A 17056-nucleotide genomic window follows, 5' to 3' on the forward strand; every position below is an offset into this window, starting at 1 on the left:
GGGGTGGCCACATATTCTGGCCACACCACTGGGAGCTGTGGGGGGGTGTATGTCAGTATTAGAAAGGAGAGAAAGCATTGGGGCTTAGTTGGTGATTTGGGGGAAGGGTCTGAGGAATTGGAGGCTGTGGTTGGTATCAACCTCAGGGGATTGGACCCATGCCGTTATGTGCTCTACGATGAAGCCACACACCCCCATCTCTCAATACACTTATCTGGTTCTAAGGAGAGGCGAGACTCAGCTATCATTGCAAAGAAGCTGCAGTTTCCGATGTTGGCGGCGATAGAGGGAAAGTGGGCTTTCATTGGTGGCACTAGGCTCCTGTTGGTTTGTTGCTGGTTTGCTGCATTTTTCCAGAGTCTCAGGGAAACATGATCTGGGCTTGGAAGTCTGTGGAACTGTTTATGTCTAAAAGAACAGCATGAGCCAGAGAGAATTACAGAAGGCAGGACTCTTGCTTTGCACGCAGCTGACCCTGGTTCTATCCCCTGAATCATATGTGGTCCCTGATTCCTGCCAGGAGTGATCCCTGAGCACACCCTCCCAAACAAAACAAAACAAAAACAAGACCAAATATGTTTTCTCTGTCAAATAGATTGTTTTCTTCTAGGACCTCAAGTAACTTTGATAGGTCATTGTAAAAAGTCCAAATCTGGGGTAATTTTTATTCTTGGCTGTAGTTGAGGAGTGGTAAAAGTTTCTTCTTCTTTTTTATTGGGGGGGAGGGGAGTGAGCACTCGTGGCAGGGGTCAGGGGACCTGGGGATAGAACCCAATTGATGTGTTCAAGGCCATCACCTTACTGAATGTACTGTCTCTCTAGCTCCCAAAGATTTTTCAGAACTTCTAGGACCTCAAGTAACTTTTGCACCAAGGAAGTCATATGTAGGCTGGAGAGATAGAACAGGGCTTAAGGTTCTTGCCTTATGTGGGCCCAATCCCAGGTTCATCCCCCACGCCTCGTGTGGCTCCCTGGGCATCACCAGGAGCAATCCTTGAGCACAGAATGAAAAATAACTCTTGAGCACTGTGTTGTCAAGTATGGCCCCCTCCACACCCCAAGTGGAAACAAAATGAAGTAGTAGATAGATTGTCAGCAGGAACCCTGGGCAATGACTTCTTGGGAAGTAATGAAACCAAGATGGGGTTTGAAGAAGTGACTCTTTCTCCAACTCTAAAGTAGAAAAACATATTATGGCTGGACCCACTTTGTGGACACAGGAACTAAGGCCTGATAAGACTCTAACTGGCACCAACCCAGGTCCAGTAAAGGCTGGACCCCTTTTTGGAAAGAAGATACAGCAGAAGAATGTGATAGGAAATGAAGATGGACCATCGAAAGTTTCAAATGTTGGGGCCCAAGCTATAGCACAGTGGGAGGGCCCTTCCTTGCACAGGGCCGACCCCAGTCCGATCCCAAGTGGTCATCCGAGCCCCACTAGGAAAGATTCCTGAGTGTAGAGTCAGAAGTAAATCCTGAGTACCACGGGGTGTGGTCCCAAAACAAAAACAAGCAAACTGAAAATTAAACAAAACAAAACAACAATACCAAGGTATTTTTTAAATCTAGGGTGAAAATCCCACACATGGTGGTTTGAAAATCCCACACCTATACAATCATTCCGCAAGGCCAGTATCGTGCCCCCAATACTGTGTGTGTGTGGGGGATGGGGTGGGTAATATAGGGTGGCTGACTAAAAAAGCCCAAGTTCTCTCTTGAATGCATCTCTCTCTCATTCACTTTCTCTCTCTCTCTTTCTTCTCTCCTCTCTTTCTCTCTCCCCTTTAACTCTAAGTTAAAACTTTTTGACTTCACTATTTGTCTCTTTCTGAAATTCTTTTCTGGGAGGGAAGGCAGCATTCCTGGTCAGACTTAGGCCTGCCTTTCTTTTCCTGCCAAGAGTAACCCCTCTCTTCACTCTGGGCCCCGCAGCTCCCAGAGCTGGGAGGTCGGGCCAAGTCCCTTGTAAATTCTTTCCCGCAACACTAATGCTATAGAAAATCAATGGTGATATGTGTGGTGTTGGAATTATGTGTCCGCGAAAGCACCAAGAACAGTGTTGTGAATCATAGAACTATCATCCAAACAAATATATTACAAATAATATAGTTTTGGGCTGGAGTGATAGCACAGTTGGTAGGGCATTTCCTGCCTGTGCATGCAGCTGACCCAGGTTTGATTCCCAGCATCCCATAGAGTCTCCTGTGCACTGCCAGGAGTAATTCTTGGCATTTATCATGAAAACCCTCTCCAAAATGGGGATAGAGGGGACTTTCCTCAATATAGTTAAAGCCATTTACCACAAGCCTACAGCAAGCATCATCCTCAATGGGGAAAAACTGAGAGCCTTCCCACTAAGATCAGGGAGGAGACAAGGATGCCCACACTCTCCACTGCTTTTCAAAATAGTACTGCAATGGCGGTTAGGCAAGAAAAAGATATTAAGAGCATTCAGGTAGGAACGGAAGAAATCAAGCTCTCACTATTCGCAGATGATATGATACTATGCTTAGAGAATCCTAAAACCTCTACTAAGAAACACCTAGAAACAATAGACTTGTATAGTAAAGTTGAAGGCTATAAAATCAATACCAAAAAGTCCATGGCTTTCCTATATGCAAATTATGAGAGAGAAGAAAGTGACATGAAAAAAAACAATCCCGTTCACAATTGTGACCCAGCAAATCAAGTACCTAGGAATCAGCTTAACTAAGGAAGTAAAGGACCTGCACAAAGAAAACTACAAAACGCTACTTCATGAAATAAAAGAGGACATGAGAAAATGGAAAGATATCCCCTGCTCATGGATCGGGAGAATTAACATTGTCAGAATGGCAATACTTCCCAAAGCATTGTACAAATTCAGTGTGATCCCTATAACGATACTCATGACATTTTTCAACTAAAAATGGAGCAAACACTCCTGAAATTCGTATGGAACAATAAGCCCCGAAGAATAGCTAAAGCAATTCTTGGGAAAAAGAAAATGGAAGGAATCAACCTCCTTAACTTCAAACTCTACTACAAAGCAGTAACAATTAAAACAGCATGGTACTGGAACAAAGGCAGGGCTGCAGACCAGTGGAACAGAGTTGAATATACTGACAGCTTCCCCCAAACATATGATCATCTAATCTTTGAGAAGGGAGCAAGAAATGTGAAGTGGAGCAAGGAAAGCCTCTTTAACAAATTGTGCTGGCAAAACTGGACAGCTACATGCAAAACAGTGGGCTCAGATCTCTGCCTAACACCATGTACAAAAGTAAGATCAAAATGGATTAAAGACCTCAACATCAGACGGGAATCCATAAGTATTGTCAGAATGGCATAAGGTACATTGAAGACAAGGTTGGCAAAACCCTCCATGACATCGAAGCGAATGGTATCTTCAAAGATGTCATGCCACTGGTCAAGCAAGTGAAAACAGAGATAGATAAATGGGACTACTTTAAACTAAGAAGCTTCTGCACCTCAAAAGAAACAGTAACCAAAGTACAAAGACAGTCTACAGAATGGGAAAGGATATTCACCCAATAGACATCCAACAAAGGGTTGATATCAAGGATATACAAAGTACTGGTTGAACTCCACAAGAAGAAAACATCGAACCACATCAAAAATGGGGCGTCGAAATGAACAGAAACTTTCTCAAAGAAGAAATCTAAGTGACTAAAAGGCACATGAGAAAATGCTCTACATCATTAATCATCAGGGTGATGTAGATCAAAACCACAATGAGATATCATCTCACACCACACAGAGTGGCCCACATCCAAAAGAACAAAAGCAACCAGAGTTGGCGCAGATGCGGCGAGAAAGGGACCCTCCTTCACTGCTGGTGGGAATGCCGGCTGGTTCAGCCCTTTTGTAAAACAGTATGGTCGATTCTCAAAAAATTAGAAATTGAGCTCCTATTTGACCCAGCAATACCACTCCTGGGAATATATCCCAGAGAGGCCAAAATGTATACTCGAAGTGACATCTGCACTTGTTTGTTCATTGCAGCACTGTTTACAATAGCCAGAATCTGGAAAAAACCTGAGTGCCTGAGAACAGATGACTGGTTAAAGAAACTTTGGTACATCTACACAATGGAGTACTATGTAGCTGTTAGAAAAGATGAAATCATGAACTTTACATACAAGTGGTACTACATGGAAAATATCATGCTAAGCGAAATGAGGCAGAAAGAGAGAGACAGACATAGAAAGATTGCATTCATCTGGGGAACATTAAGTAACAAAATAGGAGACTAACACCCAGCCTGATGGCACCTTCAGACTTCCAGGTACCCCCAAATTGCTGCCGTGCCTTGGACCAGACCCCAAAAACTTGGGGCAGAGTTTACCAAGAAAGTAAACAGGCAAAAGTTAGGTATGTGGGAGACACACCCACAAACCATCTCCAGTTCAGCTCTATATTTGGAGGCATCGCCTCTCTGGTTCCTGATTGAACTGCTTAACGGCCATGATACCAGACACTCAGAAACAAACCTCGAAACCCAACGGTTTTTGGCAGAAATGTGTCGAGTCCCTGCAGTAAGTTACAGGCGCTGGACCACTCCAGGTGGGAATAGATTTTGTGCCTTGGCCTGTTCCCCCTGGCAGCCTGCTGGCTGCCATCTTCCAGAGGCCACTGGACAATCAGGTTTGGGCCCACAGTGACGAGACACATAGGGCCTCATGGGATGGGGGTGGAGCTGGCCCTTTCCTCTCCAACGAGATCCCAAGTCGTCACCCACAAATGGCCTCTCTGGCTTCTGATCAAGCTGTTTAACAGCCATGATCCCAGAGACTCAGAAACAAATCTCGAAACTCAGCAGTTTTTGGCAGAAATGCGTCAGGACCGCACAATAGGTTACTGTTGCTGGGCCACCGGAGGGGAGAAAGGGTGCTGTCCCTGCACCTGCTCCCCCTTGGCGGCTCAGTGGCCACCATCCGCCAGAGGCCACTGGACAGTCAGGTTTGGGCCCACAGTGACCAGATACGTGGGGCCTCATGGGATGGGGGTGGAGCCGGCCTTTTCCTCCCAGTCTCAACAAGACCCCAAGTCACCGCCCACGAATGGCCTCTCTGGCTCCTGATTAAGCTGCTTAACGGCCATGGTCCCAGAGACTCAGAAACAAATCTCGGAATCCAGTGGCTTTTGGCAGAAATGCATCCAGACCCTGCAGTAGGTTACTGTCGCTGGGCCATTCCAGGGAGGAAAGGGTGCTGTCCCTTCACCTGCTCCCCCTTGGTGGCTTGGTGGCCGCCATCCTCCAGAGGCCATTGGACAGTCAGGTTTGGGCCCTCAGTGATGAGACACGTGGGGCCTCACGGGATGGGGGTGGGACCAGCCCTTTCCTCCCCATCCCAACAAGACCTCTAGTCACCGCCCACTAACGGCCTTTCTGGCTTTGATCAAGTTGCTTAACGGCCATGATCCCAGAGACTCAGGAACAAATCTCGGAACCCAGCAGGTTTTGGCAAGAAATCCCTCCAGATTTAATTGTTAAAATTTTGGAATTCCAAAATCGCGCAACCACTACTGCAGCCACATGACATCATATGTTATTTAAAACCAGGAATAGAAAACAAATTGTCTACTGTTGCCTTTTCAGGAGATCTGAGTGTTGGGGTAAAATCCAAAATAATAATGGTGGGTCCCGTGTCAAAATTTTGAATGTAATCAAAGTAGAGAGAGAGTAATGTGGAAATCATTTCCTCCACAGGTAAGGAGAGGGTGTGGGATGGGGGTATACTAGGGTTTTTGGTGGTGGAGAAAGGGTACTGGTGACGGTATAGGCGTTTCATTGTATGACCAAGACTTAAACCCGAAAGTTTTGTAACTGGTCTCATGGTGATTCAATAAATAAAATTATAAAAAATGAAAAAAAAGAACCACTGGTGAGGTTTAAAGGTAAAAAAAAGCCAGAACAGGGGGCTGGAGAGATAGCACAGTGGGTAGGGCGTTTGCCTTGCACGCAGCAGACCCGGATTCAATTCCCAGCATCCCACACGATCCCCTGAGCACCGCCAGGAGTAATTCTTGAGTGAAGAGCCAGGAGTAACCCCTGTGCACCACCAGGTGTGACTCAAAAAGCAAAAAAATAAAAAACCCAAAACAAATAAAACCTTTATTGTATTATTGCAAAGCTTCCAAATCAACGTAGCCTAAAATGAATACCTTCAGTGATTCTCCATAGCGATTTCACGAGATGAAACTAAAAAGACACCATGCAGTACAAACACCATCAATCCATAAAGTCTGGGAAAGAAACTGGAAGTTGCTATATTATTAACCCAAATTAACAGATTCAAAGATGTTTATAAGCACCAACTCCTGTACGTTTGACGCACGTCTCCTCAGGTTGATTTTTCTAGAGAAAGAGCTTGAGCAAGACCGTTACTTTTAGCCTACATAATACCCAATAGCAGTCCTTGACTTTAGAATCTATGGTAGGGAATCCAAACGGTCTATACATGAATCATGGTTACTTTGCAGGATATCCAAATATTACATCGTACTGTGAATATTCTGTAATACTAGGTTGTAAGTCAGTAAACTCTAGATTGGAGAGAGAGCCCTGGGGCAAGGCTGATGCCTAGCAAGCAGCAAACCCAGATTCCTTTCCCTGGCACTTCATATGGTCCCCAGTATCCCCTCCAGGAGTGATGCCTGAGCAGAGCCCGGAGGAGCCTCAGCACTGCTGGATATGATTCCCAAGTCCCTTCACAAATATAAGTAAGCACCCATTTTGTGGAATATAATATATATGGTCACGGTCCTCCCGTTGTTCACCGATTTGCTTGAGCGGGCCCAGTAATGTCTCCATCGTGATACTTGTTGTTACTGTGTTTGGCATATTGAATATGTCACAGTTAGCTGGCCAGGCTTTGCCTTGCGGGCGAGATACTCTCGGTAGCATGCCAGGCTCTCTGAGAGGGGCGGAGGAATCGAACTCGGGTCGGCCATGTTGGCTGCATGCAAGGCAAACGCCCTACCCACTGTGCTATGGCTCCAGCCCATAATACACACACACACACACACACACACACACACACACACATATGAGATTGATATCCAAGGCTAGGAAAATGGGGGCCAGGAGGCCTTGTCAATGGTTAGAAAAAAACACAAGTGTAGGGGACAGAGGATACTTAGGATAGAGTAGGGACCAGTAAGTCAATAATGGTTGTGATGTAGGCAGGTAGATATGGAAAGGCCCTTTGCAATGAAACAAAGTTTCATGGAAGAAGATTTCTAGGAATGAGCCACCTTGTGGATACAGAAAGCAAAGGCCCGATAAGACCATCCGCAGACCCTGAGGATATAGGCCTCCCCATGAAATTCCTCTTTTTGGACCTCCCTGGTAACCTCCTTAGCAACAGACTTTTACCTGGGAAGAAGTCTCAGGTGGGGGCAGGTTGGAGAAACCCTATAAAGGCCACCTTGAACAAAGGAGCCCATGTGCTGCTTGCGCCCACGTGGCCCAGCTCATGTGGTGCCCGAGCACATGTGTCACCCGCATCTCCCCTCTTGAGATGTTTACTTTCATGCTTTCGTGTCTAATGCTGGGATGTGTGCAGGGGCTCTCTCCACCCTCGGAGAAGCCCGCGTTCTCTCTGGACCCTATACTCTCTCTCTCTTACTCTCCATTCCCCCGCTTATATGCTTATCCCTTTCTCTCCCTCTCCAAAAATCCTCCAGATAAAATCTATTTGTTTCACTGCTTGTCTACTCCTGAAATTCCTTTCTGCGAGGTGAGACAAGAACCCAGTAATCCTGGGTCCCGGGTGGAAGAGGCGGCTGGGGAGAAAGTGACCGTCTTTCTCCTTCCCGCTTCACATAAGTCACCCGTGGGACTCACCGACATCAATATCACAGTGGGAGGGTCTTGCCTTGCTTTTTGTCTGACTCACGTTTGATTCCCGCACTCTGTATGGTCCCCCAGCACCGCCAGGAGTGCTCTCTGAGCACAGAGCCAGGAGTAAGCCCCAAATACCGCCAAATGTGCCACAAAAAAGAACTATCTTGTTACAGATTCGTTTTCTACATTTACTGTTATGACTAAGGAGAACAAAAACTTCAACCAGCGTATCAGGAGAAAAAGACATAATTCAACAGAATGGAAAAAAATCTTGAACTGAGGTGGAGCAGATAAGCCCAGAATTTGAACTTCCTGCAGAAATGCAAACGAAAGTCAGAATGAAAAGGACAAATAGGGGAATTGCAGGATAGCACAGCAGGCAGGGAACTTCCCTTGTTGGAGGCCAACCCAGTGTCGATCCCTGGAATCCCAGGTGGACCCTCCCCCCGCCAGGAGTGATCCTTGAGCACAATGCCAGGAGTAAGCCCCTCACATCACCAGGTGTGGCCCCAAAACAAAAGAAAAGAAAAAGGCAGATGGGCCTAAGCATATCTGAGCTTTGCTCTGAAGTCTGGGGCCACAGGGAGCACAGGCTTTGCAGGAGGCAGAGTTCCCTCCCTCCACCCAGCCCCCAGCAAGGAGCCAGGAGTATCCCCAAGGCCAGCCCACTGCCAGGCTGCCGAAGATGGAGGACACAAGGACGGGAAATGCGTTTCCCATGAAATCTACTGTGCTGTAATTCCCTGTGACACAGCGCACCCCCCACCCCACCCCCACCATCTGTTCTGGTTGCGGGGAGACCCCCTTCTCTGTACTCTTGAGTGTCGATTGTCAGGGTCTGTTGCGCGTCCACGGTTGCCTCCCATCTCAGGTCCTTCCATCCGCTCATCCTCCCAGCCCCCACAGCTGGTCCCAAATGGTCGGTTCATCCCTGGTGCTATTTGCAGGAGACAACTCCCAAGTTGGGGGCACACAGACACCAGAGTCCCATCCTCTCCCGCGCTCCCCACAACGCACAGCCCCCCAGAATCAAGGCTGGCGCCCCTGGCTTGAGGAGGAACCATCCGTTAGAACGGGAACCAGTTTTTTGTTTCATTTTGGTTTTGTTTTTTTAAGACACTCGTCTTGGCATGCAACTTAGTGCTGGAGCGGTAGCACGGCGGGGTATGGCCTTGCACGTGGCCGACCCGGGTTCGATTCCCAGCATCCCATATGGTCTCCTGAGCAACACCAGGAGTAATTCCTGAGTGCAGAGCCAGGAGTAACCCTGTGCATCGCCGGGCGTGACCCCCGGCAAAAATAAATACATAAATAAATTCTAAAATCAAATGACCCATTTAACCACTTTTCCATTTCCCTCTGCTGTCTCATCACCTCTGTTCCCCTTCTCCCCCTATGTCCCAGGAATATTTATGCAGCCATCCATGGAATGTCACTCTTTCAGGGGCCGGGGAAGTCGTAGAACTGGTACTATCTTGTCTTGTACACAGCTGAGCTGGGTTCAATCCCTGGCACCCCATGTGGTACCCTGAGCCCAGAGCCAGGGTAAACCCTGAGCATGGCCAGGTGTGCACCCATCCACCCCAAAGGAAAAAAAAACTTTCAGTGAATCTAAGGAACAAATGATGACTTTATTTTTTTTTTGTGGGAGTAATAAATTTTAAAACTATTAAAAAATTTTAAAACAAATATTGAACTGTTTCTTCTCGTTAATCATGGCAAGTTGTGTCTGATTCAGAAATCTGAAGACAACTCAATTGTAGCTAATCCCAGGATCTTCATCGCCAGGTAGAGATTATAAAGGATTCAGATGTAGGTCTGAGTGTGATGGTAGATAAAGTGCTAAAAGGAATTTGCTCTGCTCTCAGGTTGAAAGCCTAGAAGGTTTTAGGTCCAGTTTCCCTGGGTTCATGCAGAAACCGCTGCCTGCCCCCAAGGGCCTCGTTGGCGTGCAGTCCTGATGGCGGAGGCTCTCTCCATCCTGGGCTCCCACATGGAGACGCAGAACTGCTGCCTCTGAGAGAGGTCGTCGGCTACACTCACCCAATCCCTGGGTTTGCTGCAGTTTTTCCGCAGACTGTTGTTATCTCCAGCTTAACTGCAAGCGATGTGTGCCAAAGGTGTGTCTCTGCACTTTGTGAAAGTCAGCGTTTCTTTCGGGAGATTGTCTCCAATTTGGGTTTTCGGACAGGTTCAAAACAGGTCCAGCTGCGGAAGGCAGGGCCAGTCCTGCCCTGCTCAGACCACTGCTAAAGCCCAGAGAGGATGGCTGGGGGGGGGGAAGTCCTGTTCAGAGTCCCCCACTTCCCTGACGGCCAGGGACAGATACCAGAACCAGAATGTCAGGCTCGGGCTTTGGTCAGGAACTCTGCGGTGTCGGGAGGCAGCCTCCGTGGTCCTGAGCTCACTGTGGGTGCTGATGTCTGGCTGTCTCCGCGCTCACGCGCTGCCGTGCTCACCTCACCCTCTCTTTTTCCTCCCACTCCTGCTTCCTTTGCTCTATCTGTGTGTCGTTGATGGAAAGACTAAAGAAACTATCAACGTTATAATAAATATCATATATTTTTTAGTTTCTAATATTTGGTTCTTGCTTTTTGCATTTTGAAAGGCTGCCCAGTAACACTTTAAGGCATTTGCATCATGACTGAGATTTATTTCTTATGAAAGTCGTAAGGAAAGAATCTGGGTAGTGTTATCCCTTGGGAAAGGTTTCTGGCCCCGGAGACCTCCCTTCCGGCTCTCCTCCCTCTGCTGTTCCTCATGACACCAAATCTAAAGCGTATTTGTGACTCAGGCATCGGTAAAGAGGCCCGATGTCCTCCAGCCACTTGTGGATTGCACGGTAGAAGTCAGAGCTGAGAAGAGACCAAAGGAATTAGCCGTGAGGACTGGTCAGCAGGAGCAGCTGCCGGGATCTGTTTGGCCGTGTCTATGTAGGGGTCGCCACCCGTGCCCACTCGAGGAAAGGCTGCCAGGTGATTGTGCAATGTTCCAGGCTTGTGTCAGGAACACGCCAAGGAAGCTTCCCTCCCCTCCTGCCTCAGAGCTGATGGCTCAGGCTAGTTGGATAGTCCTGACCAAAGAATGGGAATGTGGGACTGGAGCGACATTCCAGCGTGGAGAGCGTTTGCCTTGCACCTGGCCAACTTGGGTTCGATCCTTGGCATCCCATATGGTCCCCCAAGCACTGCCAGGAGTAATTCCTGAGTGCAGAACCAGGAGGATCCCCTGAGATCTCTCGGTATGACCCCCTCCTCCCCCCAAAATATTGGAATCTGCTCACGATCACGATCACAACCATCCTGTTGTTCGTCGATTGCCTCGAACAGGCCCCAGTAATGTCTCCTTTGTCCTAGCCCTGAGAATTTTTTAAAAAGTGCCATATTCAAGGCTCTTTCCACGTTAGTAGAATGAGCCTCATCATTGTTACTGGGATTTGGCATATTGGGTAAGCCACGGGGAGTTTGCCAGACTGTGCCTTGTGGGTAGCTTACATTCGGTAGCCTGCCAGTTTGTCCAAAGAAAGAATGAGATAATAAGATGCTTCCGGGAGCTGGGTTTTATAGTCTCTGGGTCTTGGCCATTGATGGGATTACAGGGCACAAGGGGGCCAGTTGGTGGGTGTAACCCCTGCCTACTGGAATATGGAGGATCTGAGTGGAGGATGCTCAGCCCCAATCCGAGCAGGCTTGGAGATCTCAGCCCCAGGACACGCATGCCTTTGTTCCTCTGCCAGTACCTTCATGCCTGTGGAGAGTGGTCTCAGCATGGTGGTGGCTGGTTGTGGAGGTCTTCGGCTGCCGGAGCCCTGGTCGGGGTGGGGAGGGAAACTCAACCTGCTCCCCTCCAAGGGGTCCTGGCGAGGACAGCCAGAAGCGGGGATAGGAGACTCTGCTCATCCTCCTTAAACCCCTTCACTTTGAATAAACATTTAAAATCAGACTTTCTAAGTATGTGTTAGATTTAGAGCAAGGAACTCTTAAAATAATCTTATGGTGGGATCAGTTGCCAAGTAAGTTTGTTTTGTTTTGCTTTGGGGACACAGTGCTCTTCAGTCATTCCTGCCTCCAGAGACCATGCAGTGCTGGGGACCAACCCAGCTCTCCTGTCTGTGAAGCGTAGACCCCAGCCCAGCTCCAAACACATGCCATAGGAAAGTCAAGATTCCTGACCCACAGGGTCGCATCAGAGATTTCCTTTCCACTAAAACGCTCTTATTTCCACCTAAACAAGATCCTATTCCCTAGCGAGGTGTTGCTCATGTAATAGCTTAACTGCACAGAAGTCCACCCTTTCCGGTGTATTTCCAGCCCTTGGGTGTGGAATTCAGGAGATCTCTGTTAGTCTCAGATTCTTTGCTTTCTATTTAATGATCTGGAGTGTAAGTGTGAGCCAGGTGCTGAGAGAAATACACACTTCTCTTTTCATCTCTGTGAGAATTCCCGTTTGCCGTAAACCCATGAGAAGTCTGTAATGTGTGTGCGGATATCTTGGGTCTCACTAACGAGACATACATTCTGCCATTTCTAAGGTGGGCCTCAGTCTCCGATTCCTCCTGTCAGTTTTGGGAGGCATCTGACCCTCGGAACATGCTCTTCGTTCACCCACTCAACCGGGGACCAGGGAGACTCGTCTTTTTGCTGTAAGTTACGCCTCATTCAATGTGTCACCTGCCCGCATCACTGGTGCTATGGCCCAGAGCATGTGATCTAAACATGCATGACCCAGTGCCGCAAGGTGGGATGGAGGGAGTGCCCAGTGGCCCTGCCGGCTTCTCCCAGGGGTGCACAGATTCGAACCACTGAGTCGGATACCAACAGCCACAGCTGTCCTGGGCCCCAGACTTTAATGAGATCCCCCACTTCACACGCACCTCTGTCTCTCTCCAAATATGCATCCCAGGAGCCACACTTCTGTCCCCTCTCATGTCCTTTCCAGGCTGTGGCATTGCCCAGTCTTGACTGAACGTCCGTCCCCACCCTGTGCTCCCCCACACACGTCCTTTTGTGTGTGTTTTAATTGTTGTCATTGCTTGGTAATAATTTATTCAAGAAATAGCACTTCAACCTGGGATTAGGTGTTTAAAAGAATTCTTTTTTGGGGGGGTGGGGTGGGGGTGCAACAAGTCCTTTTTTCCTTTTTTCTTTCTGTTCTCCATCTCGCAAAGGTATTAACTTGTTTCTTAAAATTCAAATGGACACAATGATATGCGGGTTCTGGCATGTACACACAGGCAAACTTTTTCTCCCTCACAGTCAGTAAAATTTCACTAAACTTCTGCAAGCATCAAAGCCTGGGCCCCTCCCCCCCGCAATAGTCCTGGGAGCCGTTGAGCGTGGGTTCTAGGGCAGTTGTGCACTGGCCTCTCTCTGGGTTGATTTCGGGCACAGGAAGGGAAGTCGAGGCCCCAGGGGCCGTGAGGACCCGCAGGGCCCTTGACCAGCAGTCTGTGGCCGGAGGGTCCAAGGAGACTCAGTGGGCTGGGGGTTCCCGGAGGTTCATGCCCAGCCGCAGTAGCAGCAGAGCGCGGTGGGGAGAGGACGGTGGCCCCCTGCCCAGACCCGCCCCCGGAACGGCGGGCAGAGGTCAGGCCTCTCCTCCACGGAGAATGGGATGCAGGAGAGACCCCCGACCACGGGGTCAGAAGAAGCCGAGCCGTCTAGGCTTCGCTGCATACCTTTGAGCCCGTTTCCCCACCTGGAGTGGAGGCCGACCCCCCCAGCAGGCGTGGGGGTGCGTGGTGAGTCTCGGGCGGGGGACGCTGCAGCGGGGACAGCCCCCCCTGCCGGCACGTGCGGGCCGCCCGGGCCTCCGTTGACCCCCATCTCCTTGGCCGCGCGGAGCCGGGCGCCCACGAGGAGGAAGACGCGGAGCCCAAAGCCTGAGCCCGAAGTCACCGCCGGACGGGACCCCGCGCCGCACGCGAGGGGCCCCCGCCCGCCCCGCCCCGCCCGACTTGCCAGACGCCGAGGCCGCCTTCTAGTCCTGCCGCCGCCACCGCCGCCCGCTCCCCCGGACTGACGCCTCCGGACTCAGACCCCCGAGACGGAGGGGGGGGGGTCGCACCCACGCCCCAGGACTCGCGCGCCCTGCGCTCCCCGCGGCCCGCCCGCTGCTGCCCCCCAGGAAAGACAGTCACGTGGCCTCGGGGTGCACCTCGCTGGGCGCAGGGGGCCGGGGGCTGGGGTCCGCCCCGCGTCGGGGAGACGGGCGCTGGGGGTCGCCCACCGGGAGTCGCCGGCCCTGCTCCGGCCCCCGCCAACCAACCTGGCAACACGGAGCTCGGGCATCCGGCCGGAGGCCCCCCAGGGACCGCTGCGCGGGCAGCGCCCCCTCCTGCGGCTCCACAGCCACGGGCCGTTCCCGAGGGGCCGGCAGGGAACCCCCGGGACTGGGGACGCGGGCCTGAGCGAGGTGCTGCTGGGTGCGGGTGGGCGGGACCCTGCGCCAGGCAGGGCCCGGCACCTGTGCAGTTCGCATGGCGGCCAGCAGAGGGCGCCGCAATCCGCTCACCAGCCTGCTGGGGGTGCTGGTGGGTCCCTCACTGGGCAGGACCCGGCGATGGCCAGGGGAAACCGAGGACCCCCTGAGACCGCTCCCAGGAGCCGGGGCGGGGCGGGGGGGGGGAACATGCCCTCGCAAGGCCAGCTGGCAGTGCAGGGGAGATGACGCCAGGGCGCCCTCGTCCCCCCGCCCCCAGTTTCCCGGGAGGGTCCCTCCAAGGGAGCAGAGGCAGCGCTGTGCCCCGGCTCTGCTGGGGGTCTGGGGGGTCTGTACAGCCCCGGGGAGCGCTGAGTCTCAGCGGCCTGTGCCCTGGTTCGGTGGGTGGGGCACCCTCGGCGCCCCTAGTGGGACAGTGGGAGATGAGGTGGCATGGGGCGCTGGGGTCAGAGCTGGGGGCTCTTCTGCTTCCGTATGGGGGTCACAGAGACCTTGGTGACCTGGGCCCTCTGGGCTGGGGGCCACCTGCAGCCCCTGCTGTAGTCTGGGCGGGAGAGTCCCGGGGGCCATCCCAGCTGCAGCAGTGCTTGGGGACCATGTGGCGCAGACCCCTGTGCTGCCTCTCTGCCCCCATGTTCTTGATTCTTTCAAAGAAGCGTGTGGGAGCCAGAGACACTAGAGCAGACAGGGCACTTGCTTGGCGTGCAGAAGACTCGGGGTCGAATCCTGGCACCCCATAAGGCCCCCCTGGGTCTGCCAGGAGTGGCCCCTGAGCATCGCCAGGCGTGGCCCCAACAGTCCCCGTCACTGACACTGTTCATCGATTTGCTCGAGCGGGCCCAGTAACGTCTCCACTGTGACAATTGTTACTGTGTTTGGCATATCGAATAGGATACGTCACGGGTAGCTTGCCAGGCTTTGCTGTGTGGGTGAGATACTCTCGGTAGCTTGCCGGGCTCTCAAGAGAACTCGGGTCGCCATGTTGGCCGCTTGCAAGGCAAACACCCTTATTTTGGATCACACCCGGCAGTGCTCAGGGCTTACTCCTGGCTTTGCACTCAGGAATTACTCTTGGTGGAGCTCAGGGACCCTATGGGAAGCCGAGGATTGAACTCAGGTTGGGTCATGTGCCAGGCAAACGCACCTGGGCATTTGGGCCTCTCCCTCTGCCCCCACCCCCAAGAAAGACGTTTTCTCCCTCACAGTCAGTAAAATTTCACTAAACTTCTGCAAGCATCAAAGCCTGGGCCCCTCCCCCCGCAATAGTCCTGGGAGCCGTTGAGCATAGGTTCTAGGGCAGTTGTGCACTGGCCTCTCTCTGGGTTGATTTCTGGCACAGGAAGGGAAGTCGAGGCCCCAGGGGCCCTGAGGACCCTCAGGGCCTACAACCAGCAGTCCGTGGTCGGCGGGTCCTAGGAGGCTCAGTGGTCTGGGGGTTTTCCCACCTGGAGTGGAGGGCGCCCCCGAGCAGGCGTGGGGGTGCGGGGTGAGTCTGGGGCGGGGGCGCTGCAGCGGGGACAGCCCCCTGCCGGCACGTGGGGGACGCCCGCGCCGCCACTGACCCCCATCTCCTAGACCACGCGGAGCAGCGCGCCCCGGATGAGGGAGACTCAGAGCTGGAAGCCTGAGCCCTATGCCACCTCCACCAGACTAGGACCCAGCCCCGCCCGCCCAGGGGGCCAGACGCAGAGCCCGCCTTCCAGTCTGGCTGCCGCCGCCTCTGCCCGGACCCTGCGGACAGACGCCTCTGGTCTCAGACCCCCGCGCCCCCGCGTCCCAGGACTCGCGCGCCCTGTGCTCCCCGCTGCCCGCCCGCCGCTGCCCCCAGGAAAGACGGTCACGTGGCCTCGGGGTGCGCCTCCCTGGGCACCGGGGGCTGGGGTCCGCCCCGCGTCGGGGAGACGGGCGCCGGGGGTCGCCCGCCAGGAGTCGCCGGCCCTGCTCCTGCCCCCGCCAACCAACCTGGCGGCACGGAGCTCAGGCATCAGGCCGGAGGCCCCCCAGGGACCGCTGCGCGGGCAGCGCCCCCTCCTGCGGCTCCGCAGTCACGGGTCGGCCCCCGAGGGGCGGGCAGGGAACCCCCGGGACGCGGGGACTGGTCTGATTGAGGCGCTTCTGGGTGTGAGTGGGCGGGACCCCCGCGGCAGGCAGGGCCCGGCACCTGTGCAGTTCCCACGGTGGCCAGCAGAGGGCGCCGCGAGCCGCTCACCGGCCTGCTGGGGCTGCTGGTCGGTCCCTCACTGGGCAGGACCCGGCGATGGCCAGGGGAACCCGAGGACCCCCTGAGACCCTCCCGGGAGCCGGAGCAGGGGGTGGGGGGCGGGGAACGTGCCCTCGCAAGGCCAGCTGGCAGTGCAGGGGAGATGACGCCAGGGCGCCCTCTCCCCCCACCCCCATCTTCCTGGGAGGGTCCCTCCAAGGGAGCAGAGGCAGCGCTGTGCCCCGGCTCTGCTGAGGGTCTGGGGGGTCTGTACAGACCCCGGGGAGCACTGAGTATCGGCGGCCTGTGTCCTGGCTCGGTGGGGCACACCCGGCGCCCCTAGCAGGATGGAGGGAGGTGAAGGGGTGTGATGTCACTCTTTTCACGTGACCGCGGCGTCACGTGGCGGCGGGGCCCAGAGGCGCCAAGGCCGCGCACCTGCAGTCAGGCGGGTGAACCTGAACGTGCTGAGCGAGTTCCTGGACATGTGCGTGGGCAACAATCTGAGGGCCAGGGCGGGCAGCAGCCTCTGGGTCCGGGGGCGCCCCCCAGAGTCGGCAGCC

This window comes from Sorex fumeus, unplaced genomic scaffold, assembly GCF_029834395.1.
Source record: "Sorex fumeus unplaced genomic scaffold, SorFum_2.1 ptg000029l, whole genome shotgun sequence".
Lineage (NCBI taxonomy): Eukaryota > Metazoa > Chordata > Mammalia > Eulipotyphla > Soricidae > Sorex > Sorex fumeus.